We start from the raw sequence: 21,598 nt of genomic DNA, 5'->3' as shown, positions 1-21,598 counted from the left end.
GTTTGTACAAGATCGGACCACGAAATTAGTCACTCTTACTTTATAATGTTGTTTACTGTTTAAAACTGACTATTTATAAGCGATAACCTGGGTAACTTGACCTTAATCCTGAGCTAACTACGAACTCCTGTTTATTTGGAGTTATCCTTAGATTTGCATAGGTGAGGGTTGGCTCAACAGCGTCGAATCAATAACCTCTCATTTCAGGGGTAAGACTGGATAGATAGTTGGGGACATAGGGTGCAAAACAGAATTCACTCTTTTACCCGCTTTTAGGAATAGTAGAGAGGTTGTTCCCGTAAGTGTTGATTCTAGGTCTTGAACAAGGGGCCCCGCCCTCTCACTGGCCCGAGAGGGACACAGTTTTGTTGATTGGATCATAAAACAATTGTTCACTAAGAGATCAATGGGAACTTAAGGAACAAGAGGTAATTTCGGAGGTAAAATAGAGATTCGATCCAGCCGTTATTACGAACAACCTGTGAAGGGTTGACTTACTAATCATGGTTATATCGAGTGAACATAATATATCTAAAATTCAACTATGGCCTTTAGTGGAATGACCCATTAGTTACGAATAGAGGTTAGATCAGTCTAATGAGTTTAGCCGATTAAATCTCGAATCGTTGGAGCCCATGATCTATAGGTCCACGAGATCCCCCTAATAGCTTGGAGATGGATTAGCTCTAGACTAGTGTGATAAGTTAATTTGAAACGTTCACATTAGAATCAAACGGAATTGGAGAATATATATTTAAATATGATTTAAATATATGAAGATGAATTTGTGTAAAATTAATTTAATATTAGATATTAAATTAATTAGAATTATTTAAATTGTTTAAATAATTATTTATTAATTTTATTAGAAAAATAATTTATGAAATTAATTTGTAAAATTAAAAAATATATATATTTTAAAATCAAATGTGATTTTAAAATAAATTTTGGATTTTGGAAATAGAAAATACACAAAAGGAAAAATAAGATTTTTCAACTTCATCTTCAAGTAGCTCATTAACAACCCATTATCTTCAAGTTTCATTTACTCCAAGCATGAGTTGCATCTCATGCAGCAAATCTCTTTGCATGCTAATCTGCAATATATTGAACAAATTGAAGTGATTTTGGAGCATTGCAACCGATAGAATTTTAGCTGAAAATTCATGTGAAAAAGGTGTTTTTCCTTTGGGTTGCTGTTGTGAGCATTCTCCAAGTTCCTTTTTATTCTAGCTTATTTTGGTCCCACAACTCAATCTAGAGCACCAAGAGAATAGTATGGAAGATCTTGTGGTAGTCTACACAAAGTTTTGGAGGAATTAGTATCTGAAAATCGAGATTTCAAAGGTTTTTCAAAGATATGTCTTGAAACCCATTAAATTCTATTTGAGCATGCTTTCGATTCTGCCAAAATTAATCAATTAGATTGCTTATCGATCATCGTCCCTTCCGCTGCGTGCTGATACCATCCAACATAAAGGTACATTTTAAGCCACCGAGATTGGGAAATGACATCGTCATACTCCTTTATCTGTGAACTACCATTGGTAACTTAGACACCAAAAGAGCCATTTCAAATACATCGTCACTAGTTAAGAGAAAATTAAGGACTTCCTGATTACTAATCACAAAAGTAGAGACCTTTAGCCTAATATTATACAAATATATTGGAACCAATTCATACTCAACAGAATTTATCTCATTTATTCAATATATTTAATGTACAAAATGCCCATACGTTATTCTAATGTTTACAATCAAACCTTTCAACTGTCCTCCTACATATTCTTCTCATTCTCCTTTCATTCGCCCCCAAAGCAAACAAATATACGAGACATTCTAAAAAAAAGTTAATAAAAATCATCACAATCTTAGGAATAAACATCAATCTATGTGCAAACATGCACTCATCTTGCCCTTTGATTTAATCATTCTTCAATAATCTCTGGGATAATATAATCTATCTCGGGTGAGATTACTGCATTTACCCTAAGATTACGTAAACAACCACGTAAACCACTTTTTTTTTGTCAATAGCATGCATTTTAGAAACTGGATTGGAGAAATTTCTTAGATTAAATGCTCTTAGACTCGCTACCAAGACTCCCCGGAGACTTCCTTCCCCACAGTGCTTTCAGAAAGCCCAGTTGTGTCAAGACTGGTGGAGATGAGCTAGCTTAGTCACTCCATTACTCTAGTATTAGAATCTAAATACTTAATTGCATTAAGAAATTGAATCCTTAAGGAAAAGAAAGACAAGAGGTTATAGTTTAATTAGCTTCCATACTCCAGTCAGCATTCTCAAGGCACCAGCATAATCCGAGTGAAGACACTTGCTAAGTAGTGAGATCTACTTCTTTCCAAGAAAAGAAATGTAATAGTCTGGTTTATAAAATTTATGTTTGTTTTATCCTAAATTTTCAATTATGGTTTTCTATTTATATATGAATTCATACTCAAATCTAAAATCAAAATAAGTTTTAAAACTATCTTTTTCAAAAATTGTTTTGATGTTTGAAAACATTAGTATAAAGCAGATCACAACAAATATAAACTTATGATGGGAGCAATATTCATAAGTTTACTTTTAAAAATCTATAACAAATCAAATGTTTATCCAAGTCACCAGAGTAACAATGATAACTCCACCCTCCTAACTTCAACTCCTTCATAGATATATCTATACTATAAAAAAAAAATAATAAAAAAAAAATTAAAAAAAGTTTCAAAAAAATTATAGTTTAAAATATACTAACAAAGTAATTAATAATAGTAGCTAAGTGCATGTTTATGAGGTTTTAAAACCGTTAAAATCACTTTGTCATATTTTTTTTTTAAATGAAAAGATTTTTTTTTTTTTTTTATGGAAAGCAGTCTTTGGAAGAGGATAATCCCTTAGGGCAAGCGAAAAGAGCCAAAGGGGAATGGATTACACCAATTTATAGGGGCATTAAGAGATTGGAAAGTTATAGAATGAATTACATGATATGCAATATGATGTCGGGGAGAAAGTTGAGAAATTAAATAATAAGCTTTTAGCTTTAGAGATCCATAAACTAATTTCAATTGAGAAGGTTGATAATCCTTTTTGTTGGGATGTGTGCCCAAAAACCTCGTAGTTATATGTTATTTGAAATCATGATTGATTATTTTATATATGCAATAATCCATTAAAAAAAGATCCAGTATTATTTTATGTAACTTAAACATGTATGTGGTTGACATATAGGCAGATTTTGTTTAAGTAATAACCTAAATGGTTTGTAGTAAATGGATAGGGTTGGATGTCTTATCCTGGTAACATTACGAACATGACCATTTTGTAATTGTCACAATAGTTGTAAAGTGTTACAAATATTTGATTCTAACCGTTCATGTGGAGACATATGAGTGAGAGTATCATATGCAAAGAGTTTGTATAAGATCGGACCGCGAAATGTTTCTTTATAGCGTCGTTGATTTAAGAAATTAACATTTAAAATGATGACCATAAGTGACTCGACTTTAATTCTGAGTGAGTTGTGAACTTCTGTCTAGGGCGGTTATTTGATTTGTATGAGTGTGGTCAAATTCGTCGACTCAATAAGTATACTATTTTGGAGATTTGTCCAAGTAGGGAGTTGGGAACACGACATATAAGATGGAATTCACTTTTTCCTGTCTTTAGGGTAAATAGATGAATTGCTCCCTTAATAGCTAATTATGGGTTTTGAACAATGAGGTTTCACCCAATCACTGACCCAAGAGTGCTGGATTTTATGTCCTAAAACTTGTGGTTTGTAAACAATAAACTGATTCTATTTTACAATAAAGTTGTTATTGAGATCTATTCAGTACATTTAAAAATCCTAAATTGAATAAACTAAGTACCCCTAGCTATAATATAAATACTTGAACTACATGTGGAGATATAAAAATGAATCAAGTTCGAATAATAGCCAAAACGGTCTATAATATAGGGATAAGGTTGGGTACCTTATCATGGGGACACTATGGATGCAGACCACTTTGTATTTGATACAAATGATGTGATCCTGAATCGTTCATATGGAAACACGTGAGTAGAGGCGTCCTATGCAATGAGTTTTCATAAGACCAAACCGCGAAATAATCACTTTTACTTTATAATATCGTTTACTATTAAGACTAACTATCTCAATACGATGACCTAGATAACTCGATCTTAATCCTGAGCTAACTATGAACTCTTACTTATTCGGAATTATTCTTTAATCTGTATAGGTGAGAGTGGTTCGAGTTGTCGACTCAATAAGTCCCCCATTTTAGGGATAAGATCAGGAGATAACTGGGACATAGTCCTACAAGATGAAATTCGCTCCTACTCGATTATAGGGATGGTAGATAAATTTTTCTCTTAAGTGTTGACTCTGATTCTTGAACAAGAGGCCCCACTCTTTCATTGGCCCGAGAGAGACTCGGTTTGGTAATTGGACCACAAATCAATTGTTCATTAGAGGATCGATAAGACTTGAGAAACAAGATGTAATTATAGAGGTAAAATGGTAATTTTGACCCAGCTATAATTAGAAACAACCTGTGAAAGATCGACTTCTTGATCATGGTTATATCAAGTGGACAAAAATATATCTACAGCAAGGAGAGTACAACTACTGAGCTATAGTAGAGTGTCTCGATAGTTAACGAATGTTGGTTAGCTAGGTTAAAGAGTTTAGTTGGTTAATCTCAAATCGTTGGAGCTTATGATTGTAGATCAATTAGGTCCCTCTGTAAGCGTATATCATACTTAACCATAGAACGGTATGATGAGAAAATTTGAAACGCACAAATTTTGTTAAGAAAATAAGCGTTAATTATATTCGATATACTTAACGTCTTATTGTTCAAATATGAATTAAACCATAAGGAGAGTTGGAAATATTTAAATATGATTTAAATATAATCAAACACGTGAATAGGGAATCATGTTGGAGAGGTGTAAATTAATTATCAATTTAATATTATTAATTAAATTGTTTAATTATTAGAATTAGTTTTATTAAATTTTGAATTAATTTTATTTAAGATTAATTATTTGAACTAAATCTTATTTAAAATTAAAAGAAATTCAAAGTGGAATTTGGTGGTTTTTTACTATAAACCACATTCTTTACACCAAATTGAGAAAATCCCACTAATTTCTTGATCAATTTAGTGTTTGTTGGGTCTTATGTCTTAAAACTCGCAGTTTATAAAGTTAAATATATTCTATTGTCAATAAAGATGTTATTCAACATTTCTTCAATAAAGATATTGAATCTACTAATTGCATTCATAAAAGTCTAAATCCAATAAACTAAGATCCATGACTATTATATGAATACTTGAACTCTACGTAGAGACATAGAGATGGATTAAGTTCGAGTAAATAGCCAAAACGGTCTATAGTACATGATTAAAATTTGGTACCTTATTCTGGTAACACTATTGGATGTAGCCTACTCTGTAGTTATTACAAGTTGTTGTAAAGATACTACAAATAAAGTGATCCAGATTCATTCATGTACTGACATGAGGAGTGGGAGTGTCCTATGCAATGAGTTTGCATAAGACCGGACCAAGAAATAAGTCACTCTTACTCTATAACGTTGTTTACTGTATAAGACTGACTATTTCACTTAGATGACCTAGGTAACTCGATCTTAATTCTGAGCTAACTATGAACTCCTGTTTATTCGGAATTATCCATAGATTTGCATAGGTGAGGGTTGGCTCAACAGTGCCGGCTCAATAAGCCTTCCATTTCAGGGGTAAGATCGGATAGATAGCTGGGGACATAGGGTGCAATACGGAGTTCACGATTACCTGATTTGGGGATAGGAGACAGGTTGTTCTACTAAGTACTGAATCCAGATCTTGAACAAGGGGCCCCACCCTCTCACTAGGCTGAGAGGGATCTCACATCCCCTCCCAGATTACCCTTCTTAATCCAGAAGTGAATGTGGTGACAGTAGTTACCAACCCTTTTGTGGCACTTACTGTCTAACTAACATCTTTAACCTACTTAGATCCCTGGAATACATATATAACATTCACCAAACCAATGAAACTTTAAAAATAACCTCAGAACACCAGGGATTAACAACAAAATAATTACATTATATTAACACATACAGAGTTCAGCGATCTCAATATACTTTACTAGTCTATAATATGAGTAACACATATGTATAGACATTTACAGAATAAATACCTAAAGTTTCTCTCTAGACTTTAGACTTTTAACTGGAGTCCTTGAGTGGCAAAGCAGGATGACAGCTAATCTCTGGGGAGATGACCACTACCTGAGAAGAGAAAAATATTTGAAAGAATGAGTTACTCGCCTAGTGAGTGACTTAATAAAAACATAAATCTCATGCTTAAACTGAAAGCTCGAAAACATAATACTGGAACTAAAATATGCAAAGAAAACGTGTACATAAAACTTTTAAAACCATTGTATCTGAAAACTAAATCTTAGTTGAGAATGAACATCCATCGCTCTAATTCCCAACGCCAAGCCATGGCCAGAAGAGACCCCTACTTTGATTAATTGATAACTACTCTTAAACATCATTAAACATCATTATTCCCTAATTGAGAACGAGCATACATTGCTCTAGCTCCCAACGTCTGTTACCGGCCAAGAGACCCATACTCCGGCCTCCCTTTACTAGTATATGGCCTAGGAGACCCATACTTTAGCCTCTCATTCAGAACTATGGCTAGAAGAGACTCCTACGTCGATCTTTTTATTAAACTACCTACATACACGTAGAGTTTTTTAAGTACCGTCAACACTTTAGATACATTTATTCAAATACCTTTCTTATCTTCAGTATCTAGCTCATTTAAGCTATCAAGTTTTCGAAGAGCATTAAAAAGAATAGTTTTCAAATATAGCATAGAAATCTCTTTAAGATACCTTCCCTATCTTCAATATCCTTTTTCATTGTGTTTAGGAATACCAACACATATACTTTGATAACCTTAGGTGTTTTAGTACATCAAGCTTCATTCAACCTTAGCTTTAACCCTAACACATGCTTAACAACATTAACAGCACAATGCTTTAAAACATAATACAAATACTTGTAACATAATCATGTCATAGAATCCCCTTTTAAAGACTACCATGGTACAACCATTGTATCAAAGCATATTTCTTAAACTTTATACTAGCATGCGTTTATAAACTTTAGAAAAATGTGTTGCTTGGAACTTCTTGTAAAATAACAAACACAAAAGTAACTGTCAATAAAGCATGGATTATTAAAATATTTATAAACCATTTATAGTCACTCACAGCTCATCGGGCTCTTAAACGGTTTATATGCCTCTCCTAGCTCTTATTGGCCTGAAAGGACATAATCCTGGTTAGATTCCATAGAATTCTCAGCAAAATGCTTCACGTAGCTCGCTTACTAATGAAACTTTCACCAACAAAACATCATTACTAGTAAGATGATCATCATGAGCGAGATCACCCTCATGAGTTTACGACTTTTAGTGATATTTGTGACTTTTAGCGAGATTTGTGACTTTCCAGCGAGATTTGTAACTTTCCAGCGAGATTTGCATCCTTAGCAAGATCCTCTTCTTCCTTAACTCACTCTCACTCTTGCTCATTTTCTTATCTCTCGCTCATTCTCGCTCATTTTCTTATCTCTCGCTCGCTTTCACTCAATTTCTTATCTCTTGCTCACTACGGTGAACTGCTTGCTTAATCTTCCCAAGCAGCTGCCTGTTTACACACCGATTCCCTGTTCCAACTTCAAAAATTCATAACTCAAAATCCATGACTCTTTTTAAGAAACTTCCTTCTACGAACTTGTTTAAAATTGAGTTGACTTTCTTATCTTTAAAATATCAGCCGACAATTCCTTGTAGCTTGTCCTGGAGCTTCTAATGTTCATCTGAGCTCTGATTAATCCGAGAATCTGCCTCTTCTGCAAATTCTTCACTTTTTACTATTCTCCGTATGGGATCTTTCTCTGGCAAAACAATCCTCAAAAACTAGATTCTCCAAGCTTTCAAACAGCACTAATCTCACTTAATTTGCTCAAGTCATTTTCCAAAACTGAGCTTATGAATTTCCTCTCCCTTTTATACTTCCTTTTGCCTCCCCTGTTCAAGGGTTAAACTGCCACCTCATCCAGCACTTAATGCTTCCGGCCAATTCCCATTATTGAGTTTCTTCAATTAATTTTTTTTCCTTCCCTTCCTTCATAACCTACGTTATGAATGAGAGGCCGAAGTTTCTTCAATTAGCTACTGTGAGTATCATTTACCTCCGCGCAATTAGCTACGTTGATCTCTTCAATTAGCTGGGGCCTCAACTAGCCTTCAACAGGTCGAAGTTTCCTTTATAATAGATCTTTTCAATTAGTTATGTCGATCTCGCTAATCTCGCGCATAGCTTATCGCTTAGCTATTGTGAGTATCATTTACCTCCGCGCAATTACTACACGATCGCCCAGCGCTCGCCTACACGATCGCCTACCTCATCGTGTAGTGTCGTTCACTTACTAGACGATCGCATAGCCAATCGTATAGTGCTGCTCATCTGCTACACGATTGTCTAGCGCCTTTGCTCGCACACACTTGAGGTTGCCGTAAGCCTTATCAATGCACCATGTCTTTCAACCCATGCTTTCATCCTTAGTCCCAACGCATAGTTTACCCTTGCCTTCAACACTTAACCTCTACAAGCCTTGGTTGCTACACACGCAACCCCATGCGTCCACACTTCTCCATCAACGTATGCCTACACTTTGCTTCCATACTTAGTAAATTTTCACTTGTTATATTATCTAAAACTCACCCTTGACTAAGTAGTTCTAACACTTAGAATTTTCTTCCTCCATCTACCTACTTTTTTTACCTCATTTCATAATTTTACTTAACACGCTTGTTACTCATTTATGTAGGAAAAATAGAGTACAGGGTTTACAATTACCTCCCTCTTAAAGAAATTTCGTCCTCGAAATTTGCTTGGACTTACTTATAACTAAAGTTTCGCTACATCTTTTGGTCGTAAACTTTACGACCTTCTTCTTTTCTTTCCTCTTTCTTTCTTTTTCTTTTATTACACTTTTGCTGCGCTACTCTAATATTAATTTTGTCCATATTAAATAATACTAGTACGTATGAACCACTAGGTCATAATAGTTCACTGTATTTGTTACATCCTCTGGTGATTCTTTCATTCTCCACTAAGTCATAGTATTCATTCATTACTATTGTGGTTCTTTTCTATTTCCTAGCAATACTTCTGGAACATTCTTTTCCAGTTTTCATACCTTTCAATTACTTGCTAGCTGTGAAATTAATATTTGTGTCAACTAGACTTCTCGACCTAATCGAGGGCACTCTTCTTAGGATGTCCTATCTATCCATACTTGGGAAAAAACATTCTTTCTACTACAACATTTCCCAACTATGGCTTACCATATTGTATACATAATGTTTTCTTAACTGGCTCAGTCCCAATCCAAACTTCGAGCTATTACCTGGAACATCGGCAGATCTAGACCTTTTCCTTTTTGTCTTCTACTGACCATTTTGTCCCTTATTTTTATACTCAATGTACCCTTGGTACATTTCGAGCTCACTATTGCTCATCTTTTCCCTCCTCTTAGGATTAATTTGACTAGGACTTCCTCTAATTTACACCATTTTCCTTGAATTCACTATAATAGACTTCATGTTTGCCACAAACCTTTGAGCAAACCTGCTACACATTCTATTTCTAATGAAAAGTCTATGTTTACCTACGTGACTCCTGACTTCCACTCAGGTACCAGTAGTGGATTAAGTAATTCTGCCGGCCTCTGCCCTTCAGGTTTCACTTGTTGACAAATCAAACATCGGTCTACCTACTCAGCTATGCCTTTCTTCATTGTAGGCACCACTACGATTTCTTCAAGGTTCTATACATCTTGGTGTTTCTTGGATGCATAGAGTAAGTAAAACTCTCTATAATAGCTTGCTTAAGCTGCAACACATTCGGCACATACATTCCTTCTTCTTTTACTAACATCTCATCTACTCCTAACTAAAAATCAGTTCTTACTCCCTTGCTCACTTCTTCTGCAAGCTTCTAGAGATCAGGATCCTTCAACTATTCATGCTTAAGATCTTCCATCAAAGTAGGTCTTACCTGAAATCTAATAATCAATCCTTCTGACTGACCTACTGATAGAGTGACCCTATAACTCCTGAACTCCTAGAGTAATATTCCTGATACTGATCCAAGGACTACTTTGGATCCCAAGGATTTCCTACTCAATGCATTAGGTGTAACATTTGCCTTACCAAGGTGGTACTCAACTGAGCAATCATAGTCTTTGATCAATTCAATCCATCTTCTTTGTTGCAGGTTCAGTTCCTTCTGATCAAAGATGTACTTCAGATACATTGATGGGTCTTTCCCAATTCACTATAGCTTCAGTCTTTTGTGGATTCATACTCACTTCTGCTAGTGGAACCATATGACCAAGAATTACAACTTGGTCTCAAATCTATCTTAGAGAAAATCGTGGCTCCCTCTAACTGATCAAAGAGATCATCTATACGAGGCGATGGTTACTTGTTCCTGCTACTGAACTTTCAACTCCTTAAGTTTTTCAGGTACCACAGCTTGTCACATGGGCTAAATAGGCTTCACATCTTTTACTTAGCAGCTTCTTAGCCTCCACTGCTGACATTAGGCTTCCTGAAAGTATTCTTTTGCTTCCTACAAATACTATCTCTTGCCTACCATATCCCTTGAACATTATCTATTCTTAAAACAATCCATACAGTCGTAATATTTGTTCGGGAAATCCATGCTCTAGAGTGACATCAATTCCAGGAAATCTAACGGAATCACTTCATAAACTACAATTATCAATAACTACCCCAGAACCTGTAAAACTCTTATACTATTACAACCTCTCCACAATATAATAATAACTACTCAGGGTCATGCTCTCTACAATCTTTCTTACAAGCAATGCAACATGTCAGATAAAAAAAATAAATAAATAAAGGTATAGCACCATAAGCAACTATTTCATAAATATACTGGTACATAAAGTTACTTTACCATTCACAACATCAGGAGAATCCTCTGCCTCTTGGTGGGTCACTTCGTGTAACCTGCCCCGCCGTTGAGGTTGTCCTGCTCCCTTTCTCGTTTTTCTTTTCTTGAATCCCTTCCTTGGGCTCTTGAGCCACTAGGCTGACCTACCATATGTAAAGTCATTCAGTGTTCTGTCTGAACTCCTCGACCTAGCTAGGGGCATTCCTAAACATACGTTTTTCCCTCTGTGACATATCCCTCGATGATGCTTACCACAATCCGTACATAAGGGTTTCTTACCTTTCTGTTCACTAGAATCTGGATTCCCTCGAATATCGGAACTTCTAAAGATAGGGTCAGGGTCTACATCTGTTGTCTGACTGCTATGCATGCCACTTATTCTTAGCACCCTTTCCTAATAATGTAGTACACATGTTAGGAACTTATGTTAAGGGACCTAGACTTATGCATGAACTCTCTCTCTTTTCCCAAAATCTTATGCTCTGATACAAACTTATCACACCCCCTCCTAGATTACCCTTCTTAATCTAGAAGTGAATGTGATGACAGTAGTTACCAACCCTTTTGTGGCACTTACTGTCTAACTAATATCCTTAACCTACTTAAATCCCTAGAATACATATATAACATTCACCAAACTGATGAAACTTTAAAAATAACCTCAGAACACTAAAGATCAACAACAACATAATTACATCATATTAACACATACAAAGTTCAATGGTCCCAATATACTTTACTAGTCCCTAATATGAGCAATACATTTGTACAGACATTTACAGAATAAACACCTAAAGCTTCTCTCTAGACTTTGGACTTTTAACTAGAGTCATTGAGTGGCAGAGCAGGATGACAGCTAACCTCTGGGGAGATGACCACTACCTGGGAAAAGAAAAACATTTGAAAGAATGAGCTACTCGCCTAGTGAGTGACTTAATAAAAACATAAATCTCATGTTTAAACTGAAAGCTCGAAAACATAATATTGAAACTAAAATATGCCAAGCAAACGTGTACATAAAACTTTTACAACCATTGTATCTGAAAACTAAATCTTAGTTGAGAATGAACATCCATCACTCTAATTCCTAATGCCAAGCCATGGCCAGAAGAGACCCCTACTTCGATTCATCGATAACTACTCTTAAACATCATTATTCCCTAGTTGAGAACGAGCATACATCGCTCTAGTTCCCAACGTCTGTTACTGGCCAAGAGACCCATACTTTTTGCTGGTATATGGCCTAGGAGGCCTATACTTCAGCCTCTCATTCAGAACTATGGCTAGGAGAGACCCCTACATCAATCTCTTTATTAAACTACCTACCTGCACGTGGAGTTTTCTAAGTACCGTCAACACCTTAGGTACATTTACTCAAATACCTTCCTTACCTTCAGTATCCAACTCACTTAAGCTATCAAGTTCTTGAATAGCATTAAAAAGAATAGTTTTCAAATATAGTATAGAAATCTCTTTAGGATACCTTCCCTAGAAATCTCTTTAGGATACCTTCCCTACCTTCAGTATCCTTTTTCATTTTGTTTAGGAATACCAACACATATACTTTGATAACCTTAGGTATTTAAAACATAGTACATCAAACTTCATTCAACCTTAGCTTTAACCCTAACGCATGCTCAACAACATCAAGAGCACATATGTTTTAAAACATAATACAAATACTTGTAACATAATCATGTCACAGAATCCCCTTTTGAAGACTACCATGGTACAACCATTGTATCAAAGCATATTTCATAAACTTTGTAACTAGCATGCGTTTATAAACTTTAGAAAAATGCGTTACTTGGAACTTCTTGTAAAATAACCAACATAAAAGTAACTGTCAATAAAGCATGGATTATTAAAATATTTATAAATCATTTATAGTCACTCACAACTCGTCCAGCTCTTAAACGGTTTATATGCCTCTTCTAGCTCTTCTTGGCCTGAAAGAACATAATCCCCGGTTAGATTCCTTAGAATTCTCAGCAAAATGCTTCAGGTAGCTCGCTTACTGATGAAACTTTCACCAACAAAACAACATTACTAGTAAGATGATCATCACGAGCGAGATCACCCTCATGAGTGAGATTTACCACTTCTAGCGAGATTTGTGACTTCCTAGCGAGATTTGTAACTTTCCAACGAGATTTGCATCCTTAGTGAGATCCTCCTCTTCCTTAACTCACTCTCGCTCACTCTCGCTCATTTTCTTATCTCTCGCTCGCTCTCGCTCACTATGGTGAGCTGCCTGCTTATGCACCGATTCCTTGTTCCAAATTCAAAAATTCATAACTCAAACTCTAGGACTCTTTTTAAGAAACTTCCTTATACAAACTTGTTTAGAATTGATTAACTTTCTACCTTCAAAATATAAGCCAAAAATTCCTTGTAGTTTGTCCTGAAGCTTCCAATATTCACTTTGGGATCTGATTAATCCGAGAATCTGCCCTTTCTGCAAATTCTTCACTTTTTTCTATTCTTTGTGTGAGATCTTTCTCTAGCAAAACAATCCTAAAAAACTAGATTCTCTCAGATTTCAAACGACACCGATCTTACTTAATTTGCTCAAGTCATTTTCCAAAACCGAGCTTATGAATTTCCTCTCTCTTTTATACTTCCTTCTGCCTCCCTTGTTCAAGGGTTAAACTGCCACTTCATCCAACACTCAGTGCTTCCGACTAATTCTCATTATTGAGTTTCCTCAATTTTCTTCCCTTCCTTCATAACCCACGTTAGGCCATCAGCTCATAATATAAATTTAGCATGCATCGCATACTCCATCGTCTAACGCCCAAGACCTATCGTCTAGCTCTTGTCGTGCAGCTCATCGTCTAGCGCTGATGCTGATCGTGCAGTGCCAATGCCCCATCGCTTAACGTTATCGCCAACGTATAGTGTTATCGTTTAACAAGATCCTTCATATCGTCTAGCTCAATCATTTAGCAAACGATCTCGCACATAGCCTATCACTTAGCTACTGTGAGTATCATTTACCTTTGCGCAATTACTACACGATAGCCCAGTGCCCGCCTACACGATCGCCTACCTCATCGTGTAGTGTCGTTCACTTACTAGATGATCGCATACCCAATCGTATAGTGCTGCTCATCTGCTACACGATCGTCCAACGCCTTTGCTCGCACACACTAGAGGCTACCGCAAGCCTTATCAATGCATCATGCCTTTCATCCCATGTGTTCATCCTTAGTACCAACTCATAGTTTACCCTTGCCTTCAACACTTAACCTCTACAAGCCTTGGTTGCTACACACGTAACCTCATGCGTCCACACTTCTCTATCAACTCATGCCTAACTTCGCTTCCATACTTAGCAAATTTTCACTTGTAATATTATCTAAAACTCACCCTTGACTAAGTATTTCTAACACTTAGAATTTTCTTCCTCCATCTGCCTACTTTCTTTACCTCCTATCATAATTTTACTTGACACGCTTGTTACTCATTTATGTAGGAAAAATGGAGTACGGGCTTTACATTTAGTGGTTGGTTCACAAACCAATTGTTCATTAGAGGATCAGTAGGAATTTAAGGAACAAGACATAATCTCGGGTATAAAACAGACATTTGACCCAACCGTTATTACGAACAACCCGTGAAGGGTCGACTTACTAATTATGGTTAAATCATGTGGACATAATATATCTACAGTGAGGGGAGTGCAACTATGGGCTTTAGTGGAGTGACCCATTAGTTAACGAATGGGAATTAATTCGGTGTAAAGAGTTTAGCCAATTAATCTCAGATCGTTGGAGCCCATGATCTGTAGGTCCACGAGGTCCCCCTACTAGCTCGTAAATGGATTAGCCTTAGAGTAGCGTGATAAGTTAATTTGAAGTGTTCAAATTTGAATTAAGGGAATTAGTAATTATATGAGATATAATTACACGTTTAATTTTGGAATTAAAAAGAATTAGAGAATTAATTAATATTTAAATATGATTTAAATATTAAATTCATAAAGGTAGAATTTGTGTAAAATTAATTTTAATATTTGATATTAAATTAATTATAATTAATTAAATTATTTATTTATTATTAGTTTTATTAGAAAATTAATTTATGGAACTAACTTTGTAAAATTAATGATAATTTCAATTTTTGAAATCAAAATTGATTTTGGAAATCAATTTGAAAATTGGAAAATTTTGGAAAAACACAGAGTGGAAAATTGGATTTTTTTCATTGACACCTTCAAGCAGCTCACTCATTTGTCCATTTGAATCTTGATTCAATCTTTAAGCATGAGCTGCACCTCATGCAGCTTTCTTTTTTGCATGAATGTCCTGCAATAAATAGAGAAAATGGAAGTGGAAATATGGCATGCAATAGCTGATAAACTTGTCGAAGTTTGTTGAAAACTTGTAAGGTTGAAAAAGTGTTCTTCAAGTTGCATCAGTGAGCTTATTCTCCAAATTCCCTTCATTCAAGCTTATTTTGAGTCCTACAACTCAATCTAAGACTCTAAAAGAATAGTAGAAAAGACCTTGAGGTGGTTCACAAGAAGAATTGGAGATGATTTGCAGCTAAATTCGAGTTTCAAGAGGTTCTACAAAGGTATGATATGAAACCCTCTTATTATTGTATGAACATACTTTATTTACAACCAAAGTTAATGAATTAGAATGCTTATTAATCCTTGTTGCTTCCACTGCATGCTGATATGCTCCATTGTCACTTTCAAATGAATTTGTTTTTGCATGTTCTCTTCTTTAAATAGAGGAAGAAATGTTGAGTTTGTGGTGGATTGGAAGGCTTATGAAGCCATTTTTTCCCTCTCACAAATCCAAAACTCAAACTCTCTCAAATTTACATGAAAATACAATAGATGAATAGTCGTTCGATAAAACAGAAATCATTTGAATATCTTATTTCCTATTAGAATAAGATCTAAATCCAATCACTAGGATTATTAACTACTAATAAGTCGGTCTAAAAAAAAGGGTTGTTGCTGATACTTTCTTCTCAGTTCCTTCTTCTATAATCCGAGCTTACAGTCTGTCGCTTTTGATCGCTCGACCACTCTCCCCTTCCCAGGCTGAGGCCCCACGCACTACCAGGTTGGGGGGAATAAATAATCTGAATGTTCGGGTGGTGATACATTTATACAAAACTCCTACCTCGAGCACATGCAATGGATTCGTAGACAGTCAAGTAAAATCCAATCCATGAAATAATTTGATCTATGGATATTCGGAGTAAGTTCCTTAACTTGGACAGGATATTTAGTCCATGTCGCTATTCCTGCATCCAAGGGAGAATATATCGGCGAGGTTAAGCGCTAGGTAAAAGGCAGTTAGGGTTCAAGTTTACTTTCTTAGCAAGTCATAAAAGGTTAGGGCAGTTGAGGAATTAGTTGAAGTGCAAGCATCCAATTTGTATTTTATCTGGGAAAAGCCATATTTTTCTCAACAATGTCTTTGTCATTTGATCCAATAGTGTTCCGTTAGATAGGAACAGATTTGATAAATACTGATAACTCTCGGATGGAGTATTTCTTTTTTCCTTTCAAATTCATCACAAATTTAGAGCACACAAATCTGTTTTAAGGTCGGAGAATAGCGGGGAAGACTCTAGTGGTGGTTCATGAAGTGTTCGTAATCAAGAACAACCAAATGATTGGTTCAATTTTGAGCTACATCAAAGTTTGCTCTTAATACTCTGTTTTCCTGTTTTGAACGAGCATGCTTAATCTTTAAACTTAATGTAATTAGAGTGCTTTTGATCCTGATTGCTTCCGCTTGCATATTTTTAACACCAATAGAGAGGGATTGATTTATAGTTGGACTGTAAACTGTTTGTTCATTAGTTGGATTAATGGTACTTAAGAAGTTAAATGTAACTATAAGAGTAAAAAGGTAATTTGACCAAGCTATAGTTATGAGTAATTTGTGAAGAGTCGACTTACTGTTGATTAGTTACATCTATGGACACAGAAATATATATGTAGTGCGAAGAGTGCAGTTATAGTTCTTTAGTGAAATGACCCGCAATGAATTAATGTTGATTAATTTAATTAAAGATTTTAATTAATTAAGCTTGAATTATTGAAACTTTTAATCTGCAGGTCCATTAGGTCCCTTTGCTAGCTCACGAAGGGTAAAAATGAGAATCAACTTATTTTGGATTAATTTGAATCATTCAAATTAAATAAGAAAATTAACTGTATAAGATACAGTTAGTATAATGTATATAAATACATTATAATATATAGTTAATTATAAATATGATTTACAATAAATATTATATATGAGATGAATAAATATTTGAATGAGATTCAAATATTGTTTATATAAATGGGATTCATATAAAACTATAGGTTAAATTTAATATGGATAAAATTCATATTAAATCTATAAGTTATATGATAGAATAATATATTTAAATAAGATTCAAATATTAAATAAACTATAGATCAAATTTAATATGAATGACATTCATATTAAAACTATAAGTTAAGTTTAATGTGAATGAGATTCACACAAAACTATAATATATGAGAGAAAATACATTTGAATGTGATTCAAATATGACATTGATTAAATTTATGATATTTAATTAATTGGATTGATTAATTTATATTCAATTAAATTAAATAAGATTTAATTCAATTTTAAATTAGATATTAATGTTGACTCCCCAACCATTAACAAGGAAGTTGAGGGAAATCATCTCCCCTCACATGAGTTATATTCACAAAACAGTTCTACCATATTAAAAAAGAAAAAGAAAAAGAAGTGAGTCCTTATGTAGAGAAATTTTTCTCTCAATTTTTTTCTCTATAGAATAAAAATCCCTCCCTCTCTCAAATAGACCTTCCTTACCAAAATAAAGGATCTCATACATCCTTGATTCTTATTCCAGAGAATAGTAAGGAAGGCTCGGTGGTGGTGTTTCTGCTCGTTGAGTTCGAGGGAGAAATCTGTGTAGAGGAGTTTGTTGTTGTTTATGAGTTACATAGAAGAATTGTTTGAAGACGGCCTTCAAAGGTTAGTTTTTCTAATCTTTCTATCATCTGTACATCATACTTATGAGTTTTGTTTATCTTGTACTGCATCGCATGTTTTCTCTAATTTTACTTGATTTCCAAAACAATTTCGAAAGCACACATGTTCATGCGCTTTCGCTGAGAAATTCGATTCATTCAATTAGTATCCGAGCCAAATCGTGCCTTTGGTTTTTGCTTTAGAATGATATAAGAGGTGGATAGCTTACTACGTATTTGATGTATGAGTTTGCAAAATAGGCAATTTCAAATTTTTGCAATTTAGATTACTGCTTTAATGTGATTAAAGTTGTAAGGGCCCATTGTTTTGGGCATTTTATTTATGTAATCGAGTCTGCAAATTCATGTCGACCGAGGAACAAGAGTTGCTATGAAGATTAGTTAAAAACGAAGCAAAAACGGATGAAGAACACTGCACATAAATGCATTATGTGATGGAGTGTAAAGCAGGAGCGTTGCAACACTAGGCTTTTACGCTACAACACAAAAGCCCGAAACTGCAAAGCTCCTACCGAGCATTGCAGTGTAGTATTACGTTGTGGCATGTGATATTTAATTTAATTTTTCATGTGATGTATGATTAAGATAATGTTTTAATTATATGTTGCATAATGTATGTCATATAGTTTAAAATCTCACCTTAGGATAAACATTTTCATACATCATATTAAATATTAATGCCATATTATATGATTGTATGATATAACGAGCATGCACATACGTTATATTTAATATAAATGTTATATTATATGGTTGCATATTCTAATAAGCATGTCGTGCAATTTTATTTAATATAAGCACTATATTATATACTAGAGTGCTTAATATTTTCATTAATATTAATATAAGAGTTATATTAATTAATGAAAAAGCATAATAATGCATCATATTTAAATATAATTGTTATATCTAAAGTTTGAGTTAATTCTTAAAATATGTACATGCGTGATTGTACTATATAGTTTGCATTATTATAATATAAATGTTATATTATATGTGTTAATAGATTTGATTAAAAACATGTCTTACTATATAGTTATTCATTAATATTAATATAAGAGTTATATTGTGTATGTTAGTGAATGTGGTATGCATGAGATATGATTTTATTGATTTGTTTATAATTGTTATATTCAATTAATAATATCGTGAAATGCATATATTTTGATTGCATGTTAGCCTAATGCTATTAGGATAAGGTTAATTAATTTGTTTTAAATGGTTTAAGATTGCTTTAGTTAATCTCCAAATTTGATTTCTAATAAGATTAGATTTAAAACAAATCATTTGTTTTTCTTTCAATAGGATTAAAGTGAGAAAATAAGGGATTAAATTTATAAAAACATTTGCCTATAAGATACCTTTGTCTAAGGAACGTTCTATCTATGATTGGGGTACTTTAACGGAAACGGAACATTCTTACCCAGAAACGGAACTGGAAGGTAAATTAGTCAAATGCTTTATAAACATGCAATAGGTGATTATAACTGATTAAAGCATTTAATAAATGATAATTATACATGGTTAAACTATCAAATACAAAAGTTATATTGGGCAAATTTAACAAGAGTTAAATAAATTTTTTAGCCTAATTTACCTAAATAATGAACCCTCAATTGTATAATACTTAGTGGCAGGAAAAATGATATATATGATATGTCTGATTCTCCCACGTTCTCAGGTAATTCACACCGTGAGATTCATGTCTGGCCTCAAGGCGCCTTGATATATCCGCTTACCGATGGTGTTTGCATGGATCAATATCAAGGTGAATTGGAGAAAGTATTTATAGTAAATGAGTAAATGACTGTATCAACGCATCCATGATTAATTTTTGCAAATAAGATTTAGTAATCAAGCTAATGTTAGGTGAAACAACAAAGTAAGACTTATCAAGATTAATTTTTTATTTTTGGCATGATGCTAGTTCATAATCTTTGATAATTTTTGAGATGGTGTAATAAGAAGAAGTGGTTGCTTTGGAGAACCATATGGTGCCATCTGAAAAAAGATGATGAGTTATAGAAGGAGCGGACCTAGAGAACTTTAGACCAAAGATTATTATGTAGTTTAACATGTTGAATAAGTTTTGAGAAGCCTTCGAAACATATTTTTAATCATTCAAAATTAATTTAATATTTAATTTACACATTTAGATGATATTTTTTATATCATAAAAATTGACATTGAATGATTAAAAATATATCTTAGAGTAATTTTAAAAATGAAAAAATAATAATTTTAACCGTTTTAGAATCACTCACAACTTAGATTAAAACTACCCTTGTTTATATTTTACATACAACCAATCAAACCATCCTTAACTATCCATTGTTTTGAAAACCCCTACACTTGTCATCATTGCAAAATTGTTTAAAAGTTACAGTGGATATATTGTATATATTTTTATTAGATTTTTATTTAACAAACAAAGGAAATATTTTCATTAGAGTTGAAATATCACTTAATTTAACCTAGATCTAAAAGTTGTGGGTTAAAAGATTTTAAATTGCTGTAAAAATATTCTCCACCAATTGAAACAAATATAAAACTATAAAAAATCCAAGACCTGACCTAATTTAGGGGTGTTATATATGATAGTAGACATTTTGTTTAAAAAAAAAATGATAGAGACATCAATTTAACTAGTGAATTTTAGGGTTTCTTTGACGATTAATAAATAAATAAATTTGAAAAGAAAAAAAAACCAGCAACAACAAAAATAAATGCAATAGTTAAATGAAATGAATCATATTCAAGATTTTTTTTTTAATTTTTTTTTTTTATTACTCTTAGATGCGTTTAGTAACAACTTTAGAAAGGAGAAGGAATAGATATGAAATTTGAATTAATTTTATTATATTTTATTTTTAAAATACACCACATCACCATCTTCTTCTTTGTTGGTATAATTTGAAATTCGCTAAAAGAATTCACCTATTACCCAACTTAAAAGAACTAAAGAGGCAATTTAGGGTGCTGTTTAATTTAAAAAATAAGTCATTTTTGTAAAAAAATTGAGCATTTAGTAACTATTCAAAATAGGTTTTGAAGTGTATTTTCAATCATTTTTATCAAACGGACCCTTACTTTTTTTATCCTTATATTGCAAGTACATATATATATAATTCATTAGCATATAAGGTTACATGATTTATGGGTCGAAAACAAAAGTTGGCAAAAAAAAAAAAAGAATTGTATATCATTAATATAAAATGACCCACCATAAAATCAAAATTGTACATCAATAAGGCTCGTTTGGTAATCCTTTCAAATTTTGAGTTTGGTGAAAATTAAGCCTATTTGCACTCTATTTTTTAATTTGCATCTTTATTAAGTACAATGGTTGAATTTTTAACCAAATTCTAAAAATAAAAAATAAAAATTTAAAAGCTACTTTTTTAGTTTTCAAAATTTGGCTTGATTTTTTAAACAATTGATAAAAAGTAGATAATAAAGAAGAAATTTGGATGTAAAAATAGAGT

This window comes from Benincasa hispida, chromosome 3 (assembly GCF_009727055.1).
Source record: "Benincasa hispida cultivar B227 chromosome 3, ASM972705v1, whole genome shotgun sequence".
NCBI classification, from domain to species: Eukaryota; Viridiplantae; Streptophyta; class Magnoliopsida; order Cucurbitales; family Cucurbitaceae; genus Benincasa; species Benincasa hispida.
Note: the sequence above shows the minus strand (reverse complement) of the source record.